We start from the raw sequence: 21853 nt of genomic DNA, 5'->3' as shown, positions 1-21853 counted from the left end.
TGTTTGGTCAATCTTTAACCGGCCAACTATTAAAAAATATATATGATGAGGTTGTGTACGTAACTTGTATGAAAAAAAATTCTTTAGATTTCTCATCCATTTTGGGTAATTTCCTTTCCCAAAAAGGATAAATCCAACTAGAGAAATTATGGATTTCATTTTTATTAAAAAGATATTAAAAAGGCTTCAATTTTTTTTGTTTGGTCAATCTTTAACCGGCCAACTATTAAAAAAATATATGATGAGGTTGTGTACGTAACTTGTATGAAAAAAAAGTAAAGCAGTGATCCTAAATTAGCCTATCAAAACTTGTTCTAGATATATGTATACTGGCCCCACCAACGGTAACATATGTCGGTGTTGAACCAAAAAAGAATCCTATCAAAACTTGTTCTAGATATATGTATACTGGCCCCACCAAAGGTAATATATGTCGGTGTTGAACCAAAAAAGAATCGTATCAAAAACTCAATTAACCCAAAATTAATTAACAATCCTCGCAACTGCATGTGGACTTAACGACCAAATTGAATCAATCGTCTAGATCGGCTCCAACGATATACGACGGCACAAGGCTTGCCGAATTTTAACGAAGTAAGTGGTCCCGGGGACGATTTTGACAAAACCGTTCAGCACGTAAATTAACAGCTCTAATTAATTACGGGGCCACCCAAGTTAGTTTTAAATACCACGGCGTCTCGTGCCCAAATGGTTTCCAAAACACTAGTCCTCCGCACTGTCAACAACGCCAGGTCACCATGCGCCAACTTCTCAAACCGCCATACATCCTCCACCTCGACCACATGAGGAACACGTCGATATCAATGGAGTTCAAACCAGACATAATGGACGAGTACATCGGTGCTTTCCAAACCTCGCTGCTCTGATACCATTGTACAGGCCCATTAAACTCCACAGTAAAATAATTGTTTCATTAAGTGAAGTATCATTTAGCATTTATACAAACACAGAATGTTTACCAGATCACAACTATCTGGTGGTTTTGCTAATGATAAGAAAAAATATCTAAACTAATAAACTCTAAAGTAATAATGTACAATATCCCGAAGAATTGGTTAACAACGAATTTTGTAAATAGTAATTCTATAAAGATTTAATTGTTAATTGTTGAAATCATGATATTTTAACTAAATTTTCATAAGAAATACTATAAAAAGCCATATAAATATTAAAATTTTCATGAACAATTTGTATTTTATTAGAATCAATTTCAAAAATTAAACCATAAATTATAAAAAAATTAAATTAAAAATAAAATTATCATATTAATTTTTAATATTATAAAAAAAATTATAATATTAATTATTATTAAAAATTGATAAATATTAACCATTTGTAAATAATAAATATATAAAAAAATTAAAATTAAATGATATTATAATTTGGTCTTTAGAAATATATATTAATCTATTTTTCTCTTATTAGGACAAAGACTCATTCTATTTGAGCACTACTAAATGGATCTATTAACAAATAGAGACCCCATTTAAGATTAGGGTTCACATTGAGAATGGATCACATTTATTGAAAAAAAAATACAACAGAAAATAATTTCAATATGTATACGAAAGTCTCACTTGGTTTAATTTAATGAACAAATACAAACTAAAAAGTAATAATCTAATCCCACCTGAGGATAAAAATGACCGTGGATTTCGATCCAATAACCGCCCAATTCTTCTACAACTTTGAAACACGTCGCAAAATTATGCTTATAAAAAAAAAACAAAATTTACAATAAATAGAGGATGCACAATTCTTCGGCTCAACGGTTACTATTTGAAATGAAATGAGGATTGACGGTACTTCAAGTCAACGGTTATCTATTTCAGAGACTCACCGACAAATAACTGTATATCCAATTCCAACACGGATTTCAATTTTTTTTACAACGATCCATTCCTTGGATAACAGTTAAATCTTTTTGTGTCTTGCTAAATAATAACGCTTAAAGTATTGCTATCCTCTGCTTTCTTTTTCTTTTACGGCCTATCTACACAATATGGGATGTCAAACTTCCTACACTTTCGGATGAGGTTATATAATGTTATCCCTACTTTCGAAAAACATAATACAATGTTATTATATTAAAATAAACTCGATTTCTCAAATGTTTGGATGGATAAGATTTTATAATTAAAAATATTTTTTATTTAAAGCTCCAGATGTAAAACTACTTATCATTTAGTTACAACTAAATGAAAAGTAAATTTTAAAATGTAATTATAAAGATGCCATTTAATTTTAGATTATATTTAATTTTTATTGTGCATAGAGATGAATGGAATGTGATATATCTAAATTTTTTTTTTTTGGGGAAAAAATAAGATTAAGTAAACATTTTAAATAATTTTTTTTTTAACTAAGATTAAACAAACATTTTAAATAAATTTTAATTTATCTAATTAATATAGAAAAAATTACTTTAATTTTTAAATGAATTTTAGTTTGCGAACTGATTATTTAAAAATATAACAAAACGCTTAGTGAAATGTTAAACATCTATTTTCAGGCCAAGTGAATAGATGTTCAAGAAAGAAATTTTCATTCTCGAATTGCCTTCGTGCCTTCTCCAAATTTTCATTCTGGCCATTCCTAAATGTTCCCTCGTGAAATCTTCCAAATAGGTAGGAGAAATTGTCTAGGATAGCAATGGGAGAAGAAGCCCAATACAACAGTTGGGAACACTTTTAGTAGAGTTTGGTCTCATGCAGCTCTTATACTGCTTCTAATCGGAAGCTTCCATTCGATGGCATAAATGGGAAAACTCAACATCTGGAGTATAAATGGGCAAACTGAAAAGTGTAATGGAGTCACATTCGGCAAGGTTGGAGAACTTTGGCTATTACAACACCACTTCTAAAACGCATTGCCAACCTCAAGTAGGACTTGATATTTCGAGTGGAATATGTGGAAATAAGTCTTTTCTTGTCACAACCGTAGTAGATTTCTTTTGTTTTATATTGCAAATTAAATTAGTTTTGTGCAGGTGCTTGTTTGGGGTTCAGAAAATGTGATGTGGTGTGTGTCCCAACATTGGCCACTAAGGACAATAGCACTTGTTTTAGTTTAGTGTAAATATCATCTATAGCATCTAAATGTAAGGATTATCAATGGTGAAGCTTGTAGGCTATCCAGAAAGGTAAAGCTTAACATGTAACCAATTTCATTATAATTTTTTTATAAACAATTTATTAAGTTCAATGATTAATGAATTATTCTTTTTGAATGTAGATTCCTAAATTTATTTGTTAGTTAAGAAATTTAACCTAAAGAATGTGAGCTATGTTTAATGAACAAACACATACTAAAAACACCTATTATAAAAATGAAATGTATTACACTCATGATCTAAAATTTTCCATGGATTTACGTCCAATAACCGTCAATTTGATTTAGATCCAATAACCACAAATTCTTTCGGACCTTTGAAACATTTCGCCTTCGACTCTATATAGATACGCAATGAAACACAACCTGGCAGGCTAATTGGCAGCAGGAAACATATGAAGAGATTGATCAAGAGCTCAAACTGAGGAAAATAAAATACTCTGATCAAAAGGACAAAGTGCGATGGGGATACGTGCCCAAAGGTATGTTTACTACCAAGGAAGCATACCAACTTCTCTATCAATCCACGCAGATAACAAAGGATCAGCTTTGGGATCAGGTTTGGCAACCATGTATCTGGCCTAAGATCTCTACCTTCCTTTGGCTTCTAAGCAAACAACGAATCCTCACTTGGGATAATCTACAAAAGCGAGGATTTACTGGGCCTTCCAGATGTCCTAATTGCAATCTTAACACAGAGACCATCCTGCATCTCTTGGATACCTGCCCATTAGCAGCACAACTTTGGGAAAGAACAGAACAGTGCAATAGAAGAACGGGCAGACGTGCGGGAGATATTATAAACACTATCAGAAACTGGCCTCGACATCCTTTCCAAAGCCTTCTTCTCAATTCCATCTGGATCCTCTTACCGGGCTTTGTCTACTGGATTATCTGGAAGGAGAGAAATAACAGGATCTTCAACAATATCAGTAAGCCCCTTGATACCCTATGGCTACTTCTCAAACAAAACCTTCAAGAAACTCTAGCTCTAAGACACTGGCAAGACTCGGATTTGCCAGCCTCACCCTAGGAATGCCTAATTTTGAAAAATTGGAACTTGGACCTCACTTCTTTAGCTCAAGTCAAGCCCAGCTCCTCCATTCATGCTGACTCTCCCCACTCCTGGTCTCCCCCTGCCTCCCTTTCCTACAAACTGAACTTTGATGGGGCTACTAAGGGCAATCCTGGGCTGGCTGGCTATGGGGGTATTTTCATAAACGATTCTGGCTCAGCACTGCACATATATCATGGATCGCTTGGAAAAGATACCAACAATGCTGCCGAACTTGAAGGCTTATGGAAAGGCATTTGTATAGCAGAAATGGAAAATTTTTTCCCTCTAGAGGTAGAAGGGGATTCTCAAATTTTAATAGAAGCAGCTACTCGGATTCACTCAGGCACCCCAGCAGTAAAGATTGCCTCGAGCTGGCGGCTTCTAAGCAGATTGGAACAAGTTGAAGAATGGCTCAGGGCAGCCCGAAGCATATCCTTCAAGCACATTCGGCGTACAGCTAATAAGGTAGCAGATAGACTGGCTAACCAAGGTGTCAATCAATAGCTCCCATTCTTCTCTGGTCCAATAAGCGATTCCAATGATGCACAACTCAAACAAGACTACACTCTTCTGGTGCAACAAGATATATCTCTCCCGGATGCGGGTGTGTAACGTGACAAGTTGCATGAGGGTGGCTTGGTGGGCTGGCGCGTGGCTTACTACCACCGCCATCCAGCCTCGCGTGAAGCCAGATTTAATGTCTTCAACGAAAAACATCAATGCAACATTAATGCCATTCGCTCCCCCTCTCCAGTCTACAATTTCTTTAGGTATGGCGCCCCTCTTAAATTACACTCTTGCTCCTCCCCTGAGCTCTTGTCGTTCTAATACTGGCGCAACGCTTCGATCTCGAGCCAGTCTAGGGTATCGTTTTACTCTGGATTGTTGTGCTGAGGTATCGTTGGGCTTCCACACTTCTCATAGCCCTGTTTGCAACTACAGTGGTCGCTCCTCCTCTGTTTTTCCTGCTGCTGCTAGTTTAGCTCTTTTGGCTCATTTCAACATGCCTAGATTGTGCTCGAGAATGAGCTGCAGAAGAGGAAGTTCTCGAGGCCGCGTAACCCGCCAGCCCTCCTCCACTACCTCGGACTCCTCGACTCAAGCCTTGGACTTCTGCACTGATAGCTGTCTAGTTACTAGGCGTGGACATGGTCGAGGTCAAGGGAAGCAAAATATAGCAGAGCGCTCTCAGCATTCCCATTGTCACACTTCTTGTTCTTGGTTCCCCTGCACCCTCTGTAATTCCTCCTTCATAGCCTTTGTCACCATTGAGCTTCGGGAGGATTCTTTTGGTTTGGTTGCTGCCACACCAGGGGTGTCTCAGGAGATAGGGGTGGAGGACAATCATGGGACTTCTCAAATTGACAAGGCGCAGACTAAGGATCCTGGTGGCTCAGCCGGTCCAAGCATCCCCATTGGCGAAGGTTCTTTAGGTAAAGAAGGCCATCCATCTGAGGAAGAAGACCCCTACAAATATGGGTGTCACATTGTTCAAGAGGGGCCTACCACCTCTCATGAAGCCTAATCGGGGCTACGCTTCTTGGTTTTTGTTTCTTTGCTGTTCAAAGCTGCTCAATTCCCTTATGGTTAATAGTCATCACATGATTTATAGTTCTTAGGCTCAGATTCTTATTCCAATGTCAAGTGGTCGGTTTCCCCTGCGAGGGCGGCATTCTCTTGACTGTGTCATTGGGTCTCAGTTTCGGTTTAAGCTGTTCTTTTGGTTAGTCTCCAGTTCTGAAAGGACAACGCATAACTATTTACTTGTTCGGGCTCAGTTAACTTGTCCTAGTCTAAATATGCCTCTGATCATTGTTCAGCTTCAGTCTGGGCATTTTCTGTTTCATGGAAGATCTACTAGTCAGTGTTTAACCAGTCCTTTTGGTCAGTGATCAAGCGAGGTATTGTAAGCATGCCGCCTCTATGGACTAGACGTTTCGAAGCCACTGCCTCTCCATAATTATAACTTTTGTATCAATATAGGAGTAGACAAAAAAAAAAAACAAACAAACAAACAAAACAAACAAACATATCCTCTATACAGTAAGACCACGGGGTTTTAATTGTCATAACCTTCTAGTCAATGGAAAAAGATTGAGCTTGGAAACATGGGCATCAATAGCAGCTGGATAAAAAGAAAATTCCAAAGTTCCCGGATTATAAGGATAATTGCTCGTTCATTTTCAACCAGTTCAAACACAAAATAGATTAAAAAATATTCCAACTTCACCCCTTTTAGGCCAGCGATATTTTCAGACCATGGGAGCCCACTGCCCCCAAGTACATAATAAATCTCAGCATTCCATATCCAAATCAATCAAAGTTGAGCAATTATTATATTTGCAGGCCATGGGAGCCCACTGCCCTCAATTTTTCTCTCTGCACATTGACTAACCACGACTCTGGTGATCATGTATTTTCCTCTCTCTTTCCCTATTCCATCTCCATGTTGACTGAGCTTGAATTTGTACTGCGTATGGATTTTCCTTTTTCCTTCGGTTGCACATTGGCATCCACTATGACAAATTGCTATAAATCACAATCCATAGGGGAAGGAGGTGGCCCTCTTGGAGCAGAAGAATCAATGGCAAAAGCCCAAAATTCTGAAGAGAAAAAAAAAGTGCCACTGGATTTCTGCACGTAATCCAGGCATAGGCATTCATATGCTTGTGCCCATGATGTTGGTCTCATTGGCTCTCATCATCAGGCAGTGGGAAGCTGTAAGGGAGGTTCTGCTAAGTTCCATTCCTATATGCTGTTTCACCCAAGTTGAGCTTCGGCGTCTTGATTCAGTCTTCTGGTTGATTTTGTGTAATATCATCATCGTTCTTCTCTCCATCCAATCGGGATTGTTCTGTGTGACTTCCAGTACTGACCAATATGGAGATTCAAGTTCATTTGTGCAGGAAATTGAAACCTGGCCAAAGCAGCAGAACGCTTTGGAGGGGACTGGTACGGAAAGCAGAGAAGCTCCTGGAAAAAACGAATGGGTTAATTCCATTTCCATGAGTCTTACTGTTACACAACCTGAGCAGAAACAACCATCTGCTAAGCGCACCCGCAGCCGCATTAATGGTATGACACAGGGCAAACTCCAAGACGATTCTGACATGAAAAATTCGATGGCCCGGGATCAGGCTTTTGTGGAATCTGAACTAATGGTGACAGTGGATGGGAGCAGTGATGAATTGAGGCAGAGATGCGATGATTTCATTGCTCAATTCCGTAACCAAATACATTTTCAGAATAGCTGAACATAGATTTTCAGGACACAAGCATATGAATGCCTATGCCTGGATTACGTGCAGAAATCCAGTGGCATTTTTTTTTCTCTTCAGAATTCTGGGCTTTTGCCATTGGTTCCTCTGCTCCAAGAGCGCCACCTCCTTCCCCTATGGATTGGGATTTATAGGAATTTGTCATAGTGGATGCCAATGTGAAACCGAAGGAAAAAGGAAAATCCATACGTAGTACAAAGTCAAGCTCAGTCAACATGGAGATGGAACAGGGAAAGAGAGAGGAAAATACATGATCACCACAGAGTCGTGGTTAGTCAATGTGCAGAGAGAAAAATTGAGGGCAGTGGGCTCCCATGGTCTGCAAATATAATAATTGCTCAACTTTGATTGATTTGGATATGGAATGCTTAGATTTATTATGTATATCTGCGAAAATATCGCTGGCCTAAAAGGGGTGAAGTTGGAATATTTTTTAATCTATTTTGTGTTTGAACTGGTTGAAAATGAACGAGCAATTGTCCTTATAATCCTATGGGAACTTCGGAATTTTCTTTTTATCCAGCTGCTATTGATGCCCATGTTTCCAAGCTCAATCTTTTTCCATGGACTAAAAGGTTACGACAATTAAAATCCCATGGTCTCACTGCATAGAGGATAAATCTATTGAAAAGAAAAAAAAACAATTCAAATGGATGTTTAACTCAACGATTACTATTTCAAATAATTGGAGGATGTTATCTATTGCGCAAACTCGCCCAAAAAGATATATCAAATTCCAATACGGATTTCAAATTTTTTCACAGGGATTCATTTTTTGTGGAACGTTAAATAATAAATTCTCAAAAGATTCTCTATCTACACAACTTAGCAATAGCAAAATTTCTACACTTTTGTATTATTATAATGAAGATTACATCAGGTACACTATTTTCAGGAAATATAATGAGCGTTTATTGCTTATAATAAATATAATGATATTTATTATAAAAAAAATTGAATTCTCAAATATTTTTTATTTAAAATTTTAGATGGAAAAACACTCTTTTATTTAGTTGTGGAAAGTGAATTTTGAGTTGTAATTATAAAAAAAAAAAAAATTCTCGGCAAGATTAACTACTTTTCTATTAATATGTACAGATAACTTTACATTCAAAGAAACTGGCCGCCCAAGGCCAACTGCGGCTCCTGGGCTGCATTTTCAGACTTGTTCCATTGCCACGCAGGGCTATAAGATCAGAGGGATCAAAATTCAAAATGCTACGAGTTTCCAGAATGGCTCCATGACGACCCACGCAGGGGCAATTCCAAAAAGACCTACAACCCAGACAGACTATGGAAACTGGATACATAACCATGAACATACAAAAAACCAGGCAATCACCAAGGATTTGCGCCCGACAGGAGACAATGTCCCCACTGCAATGGTGGAGACTGCATACAGTAACTAGCCACAAAAAAAACACATACGACCAAGTAAAACAGGAAATTGAAATTGTTCCTACCCCGAAACCCGTCTTGAGAGAGGAAGGCGAAAAACACAGGACCACCTCCAGAGCTAATCCTCTGGCTCTTCTTCCATCGCCGTCGGATTGTGCGCTGGTACTGGATGCGCGGGAGCTTGATGTTGGATGGGGGATTGAGAGCGGTCAGTCTCGGAATTGCTCTCCTCACTCGCCGGTTCCTCCACTGGGAGCTTCCCGCGACCACTAGCTGAGCCTTCTGCTTCAATTGACGTCTCCCCCAATGGGAGCTTCCCCTTACCGCGCGCAATATTGTCTTCCGCCAGGACCAGAGATGATTCTTCTGCGTTTTCCTCCTGAATTTGGGTGAAAAGCACAGATATGTGTGCGTTGATGCCTGGATTATCCCCAGAGCCTCCCAAAGTGAATATAACAGAACCGAATGCAGGTAGCTTGGGCTCCCCTCCACTAGAGCTGCCCACTTCCATGACCTGACAGGCTGGGATAGGGGTGGCTCCCATCCTTCGGTAGCAGTAACAACAACAACAATGATGATGAGCATCTGCAGCTGGGGGGCGAGAGGATTCTCCACGCCCTGATCCTCTGCGGCAAGGCATCCTCTCACGCACCATAATAGCCCCCAAACCTTTGTTCCGTTCCCCGACAGATGAGGTCCGGCACTGTATCTGCGCCCTCCCCACAACGTGCAGTCCCCAGTTTGAAACAGAGCAAAGCATAAATAGGCGTATAACCATTCCAGGGAACGCAGGTATGTTATAAACCTCCGCCCGTCTTTCAACCTCCAGCTCACAACACAGTCGCTCAACGCTCTGTGAATTCCCCTTGCCAGAATGAGCTCCCTTCCCCACGCAATCCACATACTTAAACCGCATAGCATCTCCAATGGAATGACCAGCATTGAATGCCCCTCGCATGATAGCCATTCCTTCCCTCGGCTCCATTAAGGATGCTCAGAGGCCGCTTCAGAAGTGAGGTTTCGACGGCTTGCAGCATTTAAGGTTGAAGCACCATCACGTGGCAGACCATGCCCCGCATGTGGCTCGCCATTAAATATCTCAATGCCACCTGCATCCGGGGTGTTGGCCTCTGCAAGGATCAGGCTTTGGCATTCCTGGAGTTGCTGCCTGTTTGTGATGAGGTTAATGTCTCCCGATGATAGAGAATGATTAGACTCTGTCCCGATATTAGCAAGGAGATCCGCAATTTTGTTGCCCTCCCTTTTAATGTGTGTGAAGGAGATGGCACTAAAATTGCTGAGCTTCTGTGCTAAGTCATTTAATCTAGCTTCAAGCCTCCAACTGGGTGCGACTTTCCTGGCATTTGAACCATTTTGAAGACGGGTGGCTATGTTAATAAGAATTTGGGAGTCTCCTTCCACAATTAGGGGCTGTAGGTGAAGATTTCCTGCTAATAACATACCTTGCCAAAGACCTTCCAACTCAGCTGAGTTGTTAGTATCCCATCCAATGTTCCCAAAATAAATCCGTATGGGTTTGCCCTCAGAGTTCCGTATTATGCCCCCATATCCTGCAACACCCGGGTTTCCTTTGGAAGCCCCATCGAAATTTAACTTGTATGAATTTTTGGGAGGGGCTTCCCATTGACAGCATTCCTTGCTTTTATTATTGAGAGCACTGCTATTGGGGGAGTCAAGGGGAAGCTTCAGCTGCCAATTGTTTAGGATGTTGTGCTCATTATCAGTGGAGGGAAGATCCTCCTTGGTCCAAACCTGAAGCGCCATAGTCTCTTGAATGTTCTTGTGAATCTTGTTCCAGGTTTCCTCTAAAGGAGATATCTTGTCTTTGAAAATGCGCTGATTGCGTTCCTTCCAGATGTTCCAGAGGACAATTCCCGGAACAATACTCCAAAGATGATTAAGGATCCTGCTGTTGTAGGGCTGCATTGGCCAAAGTCTTAAGGAGTTGATGATATCCCCTTCTCCCCTGCCGCTTTTCTGACATCTGAAACTGACCTTATTCCATAATTGATTGGCTAGCGGGCAGGTATCTAGAAGATGATAAAGGGTTTCCTCATTTTGCGAGCAATTGAGACAGATAGAGGGGCCATGGAAGTTCCGCCTTCGGAGCTTGTCCCAGGTGAGTATTTTTTTATGACTCACCAACCAAAGAAAGTAGGTGATTTTTGGCCATGGTCCTAGCTTCCATATTTTACTCCACACAGGGTCAGGGGGGGAAGGGAAGTTGCATAACAACCTATATGCTTCAGAAGTTGAATAAGATCCCTTGGGTAGGTATCCCCATCTCAGAATGTCCCTTCCATTGTTCTGCCTGATGCTTCTTTTCTTCAATTCGGTCGTGAGCTCTTCTTGCTGCTGCATATCTGCATTGTGGAGAATTAGGTCGCTTCCTTTCCATTTTCTGAAGCTATGCTCTATCTCTGAAGACCAGAATTGGTGAACTGTTTTCTGCTGCTGATCCAGGCCGTCAGGAATTAGCGTCGGGTGGAGAGTGTCTTGGAGTTTGGGCTGTTGATTCCAGGCATCGGTCCAGAATCTTGCCGTGCACCCGTTCCTTATCTCCCAGAAGCTATGCTTCTGAATTAGCTGGTGATGTTGCTTGGCCGCATTCCATATAGTGGAGCCTTTTTCAGTGGGAATAAAACGAATGAGTTCTTCTTGAGGTCGATTGCCGGCATACTTGGCCGTCCATATTTTCCCCCAAGGCTTGTCAGGACTAGTGATCCATTGCCACCAGATCTTGGCATTCATAATAGAATTGTTGTGTTCAGGATCCCTTAATCCAATGCCTCCCCTTTCTTTTGGCATGCAGACATTGGTCCACTTCACCAGGGCCCATTTGCGATTGGTAGCTGCGCTACTCCACAGAAAATTTCGCTGGAGGTTTCTTATACTTTTGAGAACCCATTTAGGCGCTGCAAGAATAGAAAACAAGTACAGAGGCATTGCCTGCATAACCGATTTGATGAGGACAATTCGGCTGGCTAAATTAAGTGACCTGTGAGTCCAGAGATTGAGACGATTTTCTAGTTTCTCCAAAAGGGAGCGCCAAGCGGGCTGCTTGAGAGCAGAAGCCGTAAGAGGAGCACCAAGGTATTTAGAGGGCAGAGTGGCCGCAGGGAAACCCAGGATGCGCGTGACAGCAGCTTTGACAGAGGGCGGAGTATGGAAAAAGAAGATCTGGGACTTAGCGCAATTGATGTGCATGCCTGAGGCCTCCGAGAAATCATGAAGGAGGGACTTTAGACGGTGGGCTTCACGGGCCGAGGGATACCCAAAAAGCATCGTGTCATCGACGAATTGCTGGTGTGAAGTGGCAGGGGAGTTATGCACGGAGATGCCATTGATCTGATGAGAGAGGAGGGCTTGCTTGATATGTCGCCCTAACCCTTCAGCCATAAGGACGAAGAGAAAGGGGGAAAGGGGATCCCCTTGACGGATACCTCTTGAAGGATTAAAGGGGCGGGAGGGGATGCCATTGACGAGAATGGAGAAATGCGTAGAGGTAATCAGGTTCATAATCCAGCGGATCCATGGAGAGCAGAAACCGAAAGCTGTGAGCATGCTTTGAATGTAATTCCAGCTTAGTTTATCAAATGCCTTGGAGAGATCAAGTTTGAGAAGCATACCTGATTGCTTAGAGTGCTTGAGGGAATGAATGATTTCGTGAGAGAGCAGGATGCCATCCATTATGTGCCGCCCTTCCACGTACCCTAACTGTTCTGGAGAGATGAGCTCAGGTAGCAAGGGTTTGAGTCGATTTGCTATGAATTTTGATATTACTTTGTAGATGACATTGCATAGCGCAATGGGCCTGAACTTATCAGGGGTGATGGCGTCTTCCTCTTTGGGGATGAGAGTTATAAAGGTGGCATTAAGAGATGGTAAGAGCCAGCGCGTCGCCCTGGATTCTTCAACTATCTGCCATACCTCTTCCTTTAACATATCCCAGAAGGAGTGAAAGAAGGTGGTAGAAAATCCATCGGGTCCAGGAGCCTTGCCTTCTTTGAGCTGCTTCATTGCTTCGTCCACTTCCTGCTGAAGAATAGGGCGCATAAGGAGATCATTTTGTTCCTCCGTAATGATTTTTGGGATATTGCCCGTGATTTTGCGAATGGCCTGTCGCCGATCTTCTCTTTGGTCTTGATGGATCTGTTTGAAGTGGGCGAGAAGTTCCTCTTCAATCTCCTCATGGGTCTCTACTTTTGCTCCCGACTGCTTTTGGATGAAGGGAATGTTATTGTGCATTCTTCGCTGCACCGTGGTTCTATGAAAGAACTTTGTGTTGCGATCCCCCTCCTTCAGCCACCTGACCCTTGACTTTTGTTTCCAATAAATTTCTTCCTGCTTCCTTCTGTTCTCCAACTGGCTATGGATGAGGCGTTCCCGCTCCAAGGTGGCCTCCGAGTATCCTTCAATAATGATCCTTTGGTGAAGAGTCTCCAGGTCCTGAGTGAGCTTTTGCTGCTCTTTGAAAATGTTTCCAAAGGTTTCCCTGTTCCACCTTTTCAATTGCTCTTTGAGAAATCTTAACTTTTGCTGGAATTGATACATCTTTGATCCATCTGGGGGATTGTATGAGGCCCATGAGGTTTTCACAAAATCCCTGAAAGCAGGATGCGTTAGCCAAAAACCTTCGAATCGGAAGGGTCGTTTGGTAAGATTACCTGGCCGTTGCCATTGTAGCGCTATAGGCCAATGGTCCGAACCGGAGTGAGCGAGAATGGTTGCTGAGAAGTCCCCTCCTAAGTGGACCGCATTGTCAGACAGTAGAAAGCGATCCAATTTTGAGGCTATCTGGTGTTTGCCTGCCCTGCGATTGCTCCAGGTAAAGGTTCCATTGCAAAACGGCATATCTATAAGAGAGGTCACTTGGATGAAGTCCTTGAAGTGACTGTCTTCTTGCTCCAATCTGCGTCTGCCTCCCAACTTCTCTTCAGTTTTGGTTATCATATTGAAATCCCCAGCCACAAGCCAGAGTGGGTATTTTCTGCTATTGCTAAGAGTTTCAATTGTGTCTAGAAGCACTATCTTTCTTCCAGCGTCTTGTGGGAAGTAAACATTTGACAAATTCCCAAAGATATTGGTGCCCAAGATATGAAAGGTTGCCTGAATAAAGTGGTGCGCTGCATGAAAATCCGAGAGGGAAACCGCCTGGGTGTTCCATGCTATAGCTAGACCTCCTGAGGCCCCGGAGGCATCTACTGCTACCGATCTGCAACCAGGCCAGGCTTTCGAGAGAATGCTGCCTAGCGTTGTAGTGTTGCACTTGGTTTCTTGGAGAAAGCACAGATGTGGCTTTTCCTTTTTTAGCATATATTTTAACATCCTGAGTTTGCCGGGACTATTAAGCCCTCTTATATTCCATGATACCAGCTTCATCATTAACTATTGATGGAGGGTTTGTAGTACTTTGTTAGCTGAGCATATCTGCCTGAATCCACCAGGATTTTCCCAATCTCTATAGTCCTTTGCAGATCAGTCTTTCTGCCTCTTTTCTTTGAGTCTTTTATGCGTGGACCTTTGTCCCAGTGACTACCTGATTGTATGCCAAGCTGGCTTTGATAATACGCTCGAGAAATGACCAATTCGAGCTTGTTGAGTTGGAGTTCTGGTATTGCATCATACGCCTTTTTTTTACAAGCTATTTCCAACTCTAGGAGGTCTAAGCCTTGCATGTCGATACTCTCGGGCTCTTCATCCATGACTTGCAATTGATCACCTTCTTCAGTGCTGAGCTCATGGTTCTGGGGGCGTTCCGATGTTCCATCAACCTCCATTTCTTTGATGATTTCCGGAGCATCTTTCTGATCCCGTTTGAGAATAGAAGGGGGATGACATGAGAGGAGGATTTGGGGGGGGGATGCAATGGAGGGGAAGGCGACGAGGAGGACGGGTGATCATGAGTGGCTTCAGCGCTGTGAGGCTGATTCTCAGAGGCCTGGCCAAGAACGTCAAAGCTGTTCTTGGTTACTGGGCCATGAGACTTAGGGGGCTGGGGTTTGAACCCATTTTGGGGTTTTTTGTGAGAACGCTTTTTGCTTGCAACTTTGATGAAACCATCCTGGCCCGGGGAGACAGAGGAGTCGGGAGAGCTGTCTTGGGCATTTTGGGGACAGTCCCTAAAAAGATGACCTAGGGTATGGCATTTACGGCACCGAAAAGGTACATGCTCGTAGTCGAGAGGCTGGATCCATTCCTCATCCCGGTGAGCCAGAGTGACAGATTCAGGTAGGGCTTCATTGAGACGGATAAAAACACAAATTCGGGCATAGGAGATAAACTTACGAGACTTGGTTTCTTCCGCTGCTTTGATATATTCCCCCACCCCATTTCCTATCCTTTTGAGAGCTTCCTCCTCCCAATATTCATCCGGGAGAGAGTATAATCGAATCCAGACCGGTGCCCAGGTTAGATCTTCCTTGTCTGGATTAAATCTGGGTATCCAGTCCCTCAGATACAATCCGGCCGAGTTAAAAAAGTATGGCCCTCCCACTAATATTCGATGCTTGTCCTCCAAGCAATAGAATATTGCCGTAAAGAAACCCTTCGGGCCAAGCTGTAGCGTGACATCCCCCTTCGGTTTCCACTTCACCGCTATCCATCCATTCAGAGCTTTCTCGGTAGGCCAGAACCCTATGAACTTCCCGATGAGGGCATGATCTCGCATGAACTCGATTCTTCTGTCTATCAAGTCTCCTGGCAGCTCGATGCGCGGCCTTTCCTTGGCAACTGGTCTGCAGGTTGATGAGGTGACCTTCAGACCTTCTTCTGTCTTTTCAGGACCCTGCTGGGGGTTGCTGTCGTCTTCCTTACAATTTTCACTTCCTTTGTTGTTGATTTGGGGTGTTTTCCCACCGTTCAGGACCTCTCCATCCACTGACCCGAAGACTACGCTTTGCGCCTGATCTGGCTGCGACGGGGAGGGCTTTGACGCCCCCCCCTGCGGCTGGGTCATTGTGAGCCCCTGGCACCCTGCAGATCTGAGCCGCTGCAGCGACCTTTCCTCTGCAGAGATGAGCTTGACTGGTTTACTGTCGGCGCCGTCGAAGGAACACACAGAGCACTAGCAGAACCCTAGAGCCGACCTCCTGAGTTGTAATTATAAAATTACAATTTAAGTTGAAAAATATTTAATTTATTTATATTTCGCATAGTAATAAATGATATTATGTAAATGTGATATATGTAAAAAATTTGGTTTTTGAAAAGATTAAAATTAAATATATTTTTTAATTTATTGAATTAATTGAATTAGTATAATATAAGTTATTTTATTTTGAGTTAGGTCTCTAAGAATAACCATATTTGTCAACATTTCAAATCACAATTCTCAATAAAGATTCATCATAGGATAATTATTGAATGATTATAGAAAGAGAGCTTAGTGAGAAAAAATAGGATAAATGAAATTTTTTAGTAATGAATCTAATAAGAGATAAAATTATGTTATGGACTTATGTTGTAGAAAACTAATAATCAAAAGATTGATGATAAAAAGCAAACTATAGAAGATGACATGTAGCATCAATCCACACAAAAACTCCTTTTTTTAGAAGCAAAAGACATGAATCGACAATCTAAAATGATTTTCTATGTTTTCATGATAATCAAATATATAACAATGGAAGAGTTGGAAAGAAAAATGAAGAGACTGCTCAAGTTAGAGCCTACAACGAAAGGACAAAGATGAAGCAATTAGATGATACAAGATCTAGAAGAACAGAAAAAAATCTAGTGCAAGAGTTGATGTCAAAGTATTTGAGTCATTGTTAGCCTAGATGAAACTTAAGACCAGCATGCATGTTTAAGTTACATTGATTCAGAGTTATATTGTCCTCCGTATTTAAAGGGTAGTGTTGGATAAAATTACTCTCTTCAAAGGGGGGCCACTACCATAACACCTTCAACCTTAAAGGGCAATTACGAAAAATGATTTTGTATAATTTGAAATGATAATGTACACAAGATGTATGCATAGTCTGTCTTGTAAAGCAATTGTAGCTACATATTTTGTTGCAGTAGTAGTTGTGTAGTTTCCTTAAAAGGGCAATTACGAAAATAGATTTTGTATAATTTGAAATGATAATGGATACAAAATGTATGCATAGTCAGTCTTGTAAAGTAATTGTAGCTGCATATTCTGTTGTAGTAGTAGTTGTGTAGTTTGTTGTAGTAGAAGACTATTATGTTGTAGTAGTAGTTGTGTAGTTTGTTGTAGTAGAAGACCATTATAACTGTCCTTGGCATTGGAATTATGATGTTTTGTAAACTTATGTCTCAGAGTGTTTTTTTAGTAGTTTTAGGTACATGTTGTTTTGCCTCTTTCAAATTAAAGGCAAAAAAATCTAATTATAATGAATGGAGGATGGGAAATCCTGCAACTCTAATAGTTACTATCTCAAATTAATGGAGGATGGAGGTTCGTTCAAGTCAATGGTTATTTATTTCATGGACTCACCGATAAAGATGTGCATACCCAATTCCAATACGGATTTCAAATTTATTGCACAACGATTCATTATTTTATTTCCTTAGATAATTTTTAATTTTTTTTTGTCTAAATAACAACTCCTAAAGGATGACTATGTGATATTAAGTTGTGGAAACCACTAGGTAGATAAGAGGGTGGTAGGTGTACTCGTATCTAAGCTTCATGTGTAATCGAGGAAGTTAAAATGTGAGATGGAATCATAATTTAAATGATCAAGTTAAGAAGAATTTAACATGATTGATGAACTGTATAGGTGAAAAAGATTTCTAGAAAACTCGCGAATACAATGGATGATGCCCATTTACCTTGATATATGGATTTATTTTTATCTGGACATAAATAATTAAAGAAAAGAAAAATGCCCACTCTATATAAATCTCCCAGAAACAGGTAATAACAACCAAAGGCATTTTTTTTTGGAGTTGTACAATATTACAATATCAGTTTCTAGACATATTTAGAAAATCCTCAATAAATTTTTTTGGTGAGATAATTAAGGGAAAGACTGCTAAATATGTAATTATCTCATTGACTTCATCACCGCCACACGACCTCCAGTGCGTCCACCACCACTGTAGTCACCGCCTCAATGAACCAATGTTCGAACCGTCAACACCTTCTAGCCTCATCAATTCTCGAAAAGAATAAAGTAATATATGTAACTGACTCAAATTTTATATAAATACAGCCAAAGTTGGATATCCCACTATGTTTGAGATTTCTTTATTAAATTTAGCAATGGTAGTTTACCGACTTCTTCTTTTGTATTGCTTCTTTCACTTTCTTCCTTCAAAATCATATGAGAATACACTCTTATGAAACGAATATACGAAAATTAAAGTTCAAGGAAACAATTTTTGTTCAATCAGAATCAATTTACAATTTTGCAGTCGTTCGTTTGAATTAACAGTAAATTTTAAATGGATTGGAAGAAATAATAACTAAGGTTAAAAAGACATTATTATATTGATTGTTTTAAAAGTGAATACATTTATGCATTACAGTATATAAAAATTTTAAATTTAAATTATATATTAATTAGTTTATTTTAATCTTAAAATTAAGAATTATTAAAAAATAAATATTTGGATATGTATATTATTCTAACCTTATGTTATTGTGCTCTATATATATAGTTGGAAATATAATTAGCATTTGCAACAGATGTTGCAAAGGAAATGCTGTAAGGCATAAAGTGTAGAAATCCATTATCCATGTAGTGTGTGCATATTCAAGAAGGTGGATCTCTCTAAATTTGTTGCAAACATTTATGTTGTTGCATTGCTAATTTATTTAGAATCTACTACTACCTCCTCTTCTTGGACTATTGAATTTCTTATCACCCCATGATGACAATCTCTGTGATTATTGGCATCACAATTTTTTCCACTTTAGTGTCTTTACCTTCAACCTAAAAAAACATGAATTTGAGTTACTCAATTAAAAAGAAATTGCTAAATTGCTATTTATCAGGTTTTGAGTAAAAACAATTAATAACTCATATTTACAACCCTTTAAGTCTAGTATTTATAACTCATATTTATAACTCTTTAAAATGCAACTAACTATCTATATCTTTATTAATAATAAAAAGAATCTTTTTTATAAAACTGACGCTCACATGCTACTCTTATATATTTATCTTATATTTAATATTCTGTTTCCATCAATTGAATGACAAGTTGAAAGCTCAACTTAATTGCACCTTTCAGAACTCCTTTGTGGGAATTCATGTCCCATTAATTTAATGGCAAATTGAAATTTCAAATACAGTACACATTTTATACCAGATTCGGAGAGTTCATGAACAAACTTTCAAGGTTTTAATGGATCTGGGTCGTTTGTATTTTCTTTGATGTTGACTATATTACAAAAGCCAAAATCTCTTGGATTGTGGTGAAAACTTGGCTAAACCATAATCCAAGTGGAACCATGAACAATCCAGGATTAGCAAGTATATTACGAAACCCAAAATGGTGTAACCTTGGCTAAACTATAAATCCAATTGGAACCATGAACAATCGATTATCGTCGCCAAAAACATAGAAGGGTACATTGTTTATATTAGTATATGTCCAATAGAACTTGTTGTACCATATTGTGAATTCTTGTGGCCAACCAATGAGAACCAAATACTATGCTATCTTTGTGGGTGGAACCTAATGCACTGTATCTAACCCCGACCAACGTGCCGTATACCGCAATGAATATCAAATAAACTATATAATCCAAGAATTCTGTAACACGGAATATACTGATAAGGAGGTCTCCTTCCACATGCCCTAGCATTTACAACGTGGACTTGCAGCAGTAACTCGCTATTGAAAAATAACTATTTAGAAATGTGTTTATTTTGCAAAGAAACACGTTGTACAGTATTCCATATGGGCACAAACTGGAATTGACTAACAGAGACCAATTAACATTTCACATTTGTAGCTTTGCTAACTGTTTATGTTCTATAAATATTGATAAAATGATAACCTTACAGAAAAAGAAGACATCACTTTGTAGGGTGTGTTATTTGTATTTACACAATTGATTTTTTTATTCAATCGGCTATGCTATTCTCCGTGCTTTTGCTGGGTTCCTTCATCACCACCATCATTGGGAAATTAATTTCCCTCTTGAAGTATGAAACAAGTGGCAATTCCCAAATGATCTCACACTACCACCACAAAGAAGCTAGCAATCCTGATATACAAATCGAACCAGCCATCCTATCAAGCAATCCATGTAGTTCTCAATCTATAGCTTTGATAACCCAAAACTCAAATATTTAATATCTAATATGCACAGAAATTTTCACATTAATATGTCGGGATCTCATTCTAAGATCTTTATAGAGCTGCTACAGAGGTAAACCGGATTTTTCATACTATGACAAGCAATATTAGCAAGTCCTGGAGTCTTTCTTATGTAATATCCCCTCCTTATTTGATATTGTTGCTTTAGTATGGTTCGATACAGAAACTTAATTGTAGATATGGGTCTCCTGATCTCTTGCAAACATTCTGATCTGATGATTGTTATAGCTATGAATCCCATGAATAATATGGAGATTTTAACTGCAAACCTTTTGATTGAATATAGGAATATTATCATACAAGTTTCTGCTTTATGCAGAAATTGGAAGTATAAGCCTTCTCATCTTTAGGAAGGATTTTGTATGAAGAACTTGTCTACTCCTCTATAAACAATAATATACCACAGTGAAATGCTACAATGGTCTGATGAATAAAGGCCTGAAGCCATAGATAGTTTCTTTGCACTTGATACACTGATTGTATATACCTATTGCTATACACAGAATATAGAAAGCTGCTATTGTTAGTTCCATGCACAAATTATGACAATTTTCATGTATACCATAGAAACTATTATACAGATCAGTTGTAGAAAGAACAATCTATTTTGAGTTAGTATCCAGAAAAATTTGACGTATACCAATCTTAGTCTTGTTGAAAAGAATTCAAAATCTCTGTGATGAGCAGTTGCTTAGGTGGTCCAATGCATGTTTTGAATGTAGGGAAGTCTGAAATTCTGTTGATTGTCATTCAATGCACTTAGGAAGTTCTGCTTTTGGAAAGTTTCACTGGGCTGCATTGAATTAAGCAAGGCTGAAACATTATTGTTGACATTGTAGCTGTAGTTGTTCTGCATGTTGTTGAATCTCTTTGCAAGGTTGGTTTCATCGTCCCCATATGCTAAGGAGAGGGTCCTCTTGAGAGAATTGAATTTGTTGTCATTCTCCACTGCTAATTCTTCTTGGTTTGGGACAACTTCATATCGGCAATCGCTATTGTTGTCATTGTTATTGCTGAAATTGTTGTGAGAGAGGTTGGAGGACTAGACTTGAGGTAGTCTGCTGTTGTTTCCATTGCCATCCATGGCTTCATCATTTAAAAAACCATGTATGAAAGGATTGTCACTCTCCAACAACCCACTGAAAGAGGCAATTTTGGGCAGTGCCAGTTTGTTTTTCTGATCAATATCAGGCAAAGAAGCCATCACTTCATTTGCACTTGGTGATTCATCTTGTTCTACCCCTTGTACTCTCTGAGAATGACCATTTCTTTGTAAATTCAACACAGAACCCAATCATCAAGCTGGAGAACAGAAGTACCATCAAAATCAACAATATCAATTTTAGTTGAATGAATCAATTCCTATTCATAAAGAATCAAAACACAAGAACTGTGAAAGGAAAATCATTCATATTGATTAATATTCAAGAAGACATCACTTTGTAGGGTGTGTTATTTGTATTTACACAATTGATTTTTTTATTCAATCAGCTATGCTATTCTCTGTGCTTTTGTTGGGTTCCTTCATCACCACCATCTTTGGGAAATTAATTTCCCTCTTGAAGTATGAAACGAGTAGAAATTCCCAATTGATCTCACACTACCACGACAAAGAAGCTAGCAATCCTGATATACAAATCGAACCAGCCATCCTATCAAGAAATCC

At 39.7% G+C, this 21853-nt stretch overlaps 1 pseudogene; it reads left to right on the top strand.

Moving 5' to 3' along the window:
• Positions 1–6773: 6773 nt before the first annotated feature.
• On the top strand, positions 6774–7443 carry LOC149232299 (uncharacterized; annotated as a pseudogene).
• Positions 7444–21853: the final 14410 nt, after the last annotated feature.

Source organism: Pinus tabuliformis, chromosome J, assembly GCF_031772625.1.
Source record: "Pinus tabuliformis cultivar Carrire ecotype Pingquan chromosome J, CPIR1, whole genome shotgun sequence".
NCBI lineage: Eukaryota > Viridiplantae > Streptophyta > Pinopsida > Pinales > Pinaceae > Pinus > Pinus tabuliformis.
Note: the sequence above shows the minus strand (reverse complement) of the source record. Positions and strands in the feature narration are given on the sequence as shown.